The 5299-nt window shown below is 42.2% G+C and overlaps 1 non-coding gene across 1 annotated transcript; it reads left to right on the top strand.

The window, feature by feature from the left end:
- The first annotated feature begins 727 nt into the window (after positions 1–727).
- Trnal-cag (transfer RNA leucine (anticodon CAG)) lies at positions 728–811 on the top strand. Its single transcript has one exon. It is a non-coding gene; the product is annotated as a tRNA-Leu (tRNA).
- The last annotated feature ends 4488 nt before the right edge of the window (positions 812–5299 follow it).

The raw sequence follows: 5299 nt of genomic DNA, 5'->3' as shown, positions 1-5299 counted from the left end.
ACATTTTTCGAAAAAAGAAATTATCGATTAAATCCGAACGACGTATTAACATAATTGCCGCGAGCCGATGCGTTTTTTCTCTTCGCGTATCTTTCTCGCTCTTTCGTTGAAATGCTTTTCATTGCCACCGGCTCGAGTATGCCTTGTTCGCGCTGCATCTTTCTACGCTCCGTCAATCAGTGTTGAGATTCACAAACGCTCATTATTACATTTTATTCCATTTTTCACTCATGCTTAGAAAATCAATCCGCAGGATTCGCATATCTTTAAGCCTCTCGTGCATCATTCTTAATTTCTCAATTTACTCATACATCGACATTAAAACTATTTAAATCTTTTATTTGTGCAGTAGTTAATGTTCAATTCCACGAGGACAAGTTTTTTATGACGTTCTTTAGCGTTATATCGGATTCTTCGTCCATTTCGGAGCTCGTCGGTAAGTTAGTTTACTAGTAGCACCATGCCCATGCGATTTAAATAACTTCATAAATAATGAAAAATCATAACAACATTTTACAACAGAACACTTATCTCTGTTTATTTAGTTGGGCAATGTTACAGGAAAAATTTATGTATAAATTACGCAACTATTGTTATCGCAAACTGTGTAAATTATTAACTGTTCATAATCAACAATTGATATACATCAACTATAAGTAAAATGTTAAATTTGTCTTTATGGTATAACTAAAATACTTAACATAATTTTAGCTCTTCTCTGACATCTGTCAGGATGGCCGAGTGGTCTAAGGCGCTGCGTTCAGGTCGCAGTCCACTTCTGTGGGCGTGGGTTCGAATCCCACTTCTGACAAATTTTTTTTCATTTTCACGTTTTTCTTCGCTGATGAAATTGCTTCTACGTGAAAATTTATCATCATTTCAAATATTCAAGTTTCATTTTTAAAAATTTTTTTAAATATTTTGTATATAGTACTGAAGTGTACTCGATTACATATATTTCCTATTATTCCTTTTTTCTATTTTTACAAACTAATGAGTCGCCGATACCCAGCGTTATGATTGGTTGGTGCTAAAATAGACCGCGAAATTTCAAATTTTCGTATACTTTGAAATATTTAGATTATATATATCTATGAGTGTGACTTATATTTCAGCAGTGAGGTCAATTTACGAATAATCAATGTGGATAATAATCTGCAAAAATGAAAATATATCGTTAAGAAAACGTTTTAAGAAAATAAGAGGTTATCTTTTCTGGACATCTATTCTTTTCTTAACACTGGAATAATTAGTAGGAATCAATAATTTAATTACTGCCTGTGAAATGAAAAGTGTCATTTCAAAATGTTATTGGAAAAGAGTAAAAGTAAATAAAATAAAATGTAGAAAATTAAATTTTTCTTTTTGACATTGTAAAGTAAGAGGTATGCGGAAAACGGAAAGTAATTATTATCAGAATATTAAACTTGAAGAATGTTCACGGGTGTTTTCAACGAGATAAAAAGGCATACAGGATGTTGAGATATATTACGAACACTAATATAATACTAGGGCGCAGAAAACCACTGTTATTGAGCAAATTTATAATTGTATGATTACAATAATAATGTAATAAATCATAGAAAAAGGAAAAAAGAGCGCGCAAAGCGAGCTAAAGAAAGTAAGTTTATTTTTTTTTAAATTGATTAGTACTTGATTATTTAAAATGGAGTTGCGTAAAAAGTTTGAATAATTGGTTTGTCTCAAAATATTTATATAGCAGTGATGCTAGGTGATAGCGTGACTTAAATATATATTTCATGGACTTATTATAGAAATGACCTTGATTGACATTAAATATTTATTAAATACCGATAGTAACGATTAATTGCATGAGCGACTGATGAGAGGCAGTGAAAATTCTCACATGCATGCCTCTGTAATGACATTTTTATTCTAAATGCGAATGCGAGTTCGTTTGTGAATTTAATATGAAGCTAGGAAGAAAATGAAACAATTCCCTTGGAGCATAGCTAAGCGTGGTTGTCGAGAGCAACAACGGGACAGCGACAGGTTCAGTAAAGAAATTAGAGTAATAAAACGCATCATAAATCTCGGCTCTGGCATAATGAAATAAATTGAAAAGCATAGTAGAACTCGGCGAAATTGCAGGTATTTCTATACTGAGTGCATTAGTGAGAGAGAGTAGGTAGCATTTTTTCCGTGGGCGTGCACACAGCGTTGTTCGCTGGCGGTGGCTCGCATATACATGCGGGAAATCGAGAAGAAGAGGCAGCAGCAGCAGCAGCAGCAATAGCAGAGAGACAGAGTGGTAACCTTGAGAGCGAGTAAAGCGGCGACGGCCATCTTGCCTTGGCAAGATGCACTTTTATTTTTTGCACAGTCGTGTTCTCCCTCTCTCCTAGCGTAGTTTCTCTCTCTCTCTCTCTCTCCCTACATTTTCTTTTATATCCTCCTCTCCCTCTCTCCCTCTCTCGCACGCTCGCTCGCTCGCCGCTGCAGGCTTTCAATCGCTCTCCTCTCGAGTTTCTCTCTGCCTGCTCCCTCTCCGCCCAACACTTTCGTGTTCTCCATCCGTTCGTCCTACATGCCTCCTACCACAGATTAGCCGGGGAATGCAAGGGAGAGAGATAGCTCTATGCTGGTCCCTTGCTTCCACTGCTGCTGCTCGCTTGCCGTCTTCCTACTTCGTTCGGCGATCAACCGGAGCATCATGTTTTTGCCCTTTATCCTGCCAACATTAGCACTGCTCCGCCGTCATTTTCCTGCCAACTGTTTTTTCCTTCGTGCCTGTTCGTTCGCTTCGCTAACCAGCGCGCCGCTCGATCCCACCTGTTTTTTGCTAAGCAAATAATCCTTCTTGCTTTGTCCAATCTTCCACATGCACTGCTGCCTCCGAACAACATTTCGGATTTTTATATGGTTCCGATAATGAGATCTCTTTCTTCCTCCTCTCCATCTGCAGTCCGGTATATTTCCCCCAAAAAATGGACTATGCGTTCTTTCGATATCGTTTCATCACTTTCGCCCTGATTTTTGAACATTACTGTCTCACAGCAAGCGATGATCAATGGGCGAAAGTCATCTGCTTGGGAAGAATAAGACTGACGATTGGCAGCAATTGAAAAAATAGTAGCAGCCAAGCAATCGCTCTCACGACCAGTCTCCTTCGAAAATCCTCCTAAAAGGCCACGTCTTACGCTCATCCTCTTAAAAATCCCGCGGAGTGCAGCGAACTTGGCGCGCGCCTCATAAATCGCACTTACGTAAGTTGCTAAAAGCTCGAGCGCCAAAGAGGATGCCGCTCTCTTACCGAGATAAAAACAACGTAAATTCGCAATGCTCGATATTGTTCGGTGAACAGCCATTGACATGACGTCAGTGGAAGAAGTCATCGCGCGATGGGTGAAAGCTGCGCGAGCGCGTTGATCTTGGTCGTCGTCGGAGTTATAATGTAGGTCAACGAACGTCCGCGCAAACGTGCGCGATGGCCACACTCAAGCGCCCACAGCGATGACGATCGGTGGAAAGAGAGAGAGAGAGAGAGAGAGAGAGTGAGAGAGAGAGAGAGAGAGAGAGAGGATGCTTCAAGCGTGTGCTATGATTAATTGATGAACTCTCTCTCGAGCGCTCACCTATACTCTTTCCATAGCTGCATTAATAAATTACAGCGACGACAGACGTCCACCTTGGGGCTGATTTTCTGCAACGTTACTAATCATCTTGTGTTCTTTAAAGAAAGAACTATATGATCTGCGCATGTTAAGTAATAAATTGCACACTCGACAAATCTTCTCGCGGGAGCAGTGAATTACAGGAATAGGGACGAAAGAGAATATTAAAAATTGTGTGAAAATAGTAGAGTCTATGAGCTACCTTGGCAGTCATTAAAATTAAAAAGGAAGAAGAAAGGAGGTGGAACAACGTCGAAGATGGTTTCTTGCAGATATGCGCGTGAGCGACACCCTTGTCGCGTGTTCCGCTTAACGTAGCTTCATTATCAGTTGCCAAAAATTGAAATACCTGCCACTCCCCCCATTGTCGACTGAACTATATGCGTACAATAAACCAGTTGAGAAAGGTCAGTAATTGCTGTATAGTAACTGTATAGTACTCCGTAGCAACGTCATTTAAGTCTTAGTCGCGATCGCTAAAATTAACTACGTTGCTTATCATGTCCACATGCACGTCGGTGTATTGACGTTCGAATCGAAGTATAAAGAGACAAGAAGAAAAAAAGTAAGCAGAGACAAGTGTATATCCGACATTTTATAGTCAGGCATTAAGGGTTCGCGAGTCGCGGCGAGGGTATACGATAAATGAGTCATTCGGCAATGATTTCATAGGGGAAGCCCTGGACCCTCAAGAAATATTGCGTTGCCTTGGCGCAGTCATCACGCCAGGCTCGATCCTGCCTTGCAATCCCATGCCCGGCTGCTTCTTTCCTCGAAAGCATTTGCAGAACGATATCTCGTCGGTATTGTGTACTTGGAATGCACAGCGGAGTGTTCGTTTCCAGCATGACGGCAATGGTCATTCCAATCAATATACTCGACTCGCACACTCAGTATGCATAGCAAGCGGACTATAAAACAGAGGGAGAGAACAGGCCGTATAGATAAAGCCTTCGAAGGGTATGCACGTATGCACGAATGCACGCGAAAATCGATGAGCGTGGACCGGCGGAACCCTTTGCTGATTTCGGACTTGGCTCATCGAGGAGGATTAATGCAATGCTTTTTAAAAAGCGCGCACGCGCGCGCGCGCGGAGAGAGACCCTTTTTTCGCGTTGGCCGAGTAGTAGGGGACTAGTTGGCCTTGGCGAGAGTAGAAGGAACACCTTTCGAAAATTCGCACATGCATATTCGCAAATGATTCCTGCTGGTTTTGCTTTTGTTTGGGTATTGTTTGGGCGCAGTGCCCGCTTGGAATTTAATTACTATGCATATGGTTGAGTTGGGCGCACGACGGAATATTCCGAGATTTTTCGGGGCACCCGCGCGCGCCAGCCCCTCTTTCCTATTTTTGTTATCGATTGAAAAGGCTTTGCCGTGTTATTTCTCTCTTTCGGACGATAATGGGCAGAGCTCTCGGCAGCGGCTATTGACCAGAGGCAGAGAGTGAGAGCTGCAGGCGGCGCGCGGCGCGCGGCGCGGTCAGTGTGTGAGTATGTATAGAAACGCGCAGCGGAGCGGGCGAGTTGTCAACTCGCCAAATGCCGTAGCCAGCACGAGAGCTGTTCTGCTCTCTCCCCTTTGCTTTCGGCCCACATCGATCCGCAGCCCAGAGAGACTGTATAAGCGCACGAGCCATGCCATTTTCTGTTCTCGAGCTAGTC

This window comes from Phymastichus coffea, unplaced genomic scaffold (assembly GCF_024137745.1).
Source record: "Phymastichus coffea isolate CEN01 unplaced genomic scaffold, Cenicafe_Pcof_1.1 PCOF00061, whole genome shotgun sequence".
NCBI classification, from domain to species: domain Eukaryota; kingdom Metazoa; phylum Arthropoda; class Insecta; order Hymenoptera; family Eulophidae; genus Phymastichus; species Phymastichus coffea.
The sequence above is the reverse complement of the archived record's forward strand: the minus strand, read 5'-3'. Positions and strand labels throughout refer to the sequence as shown.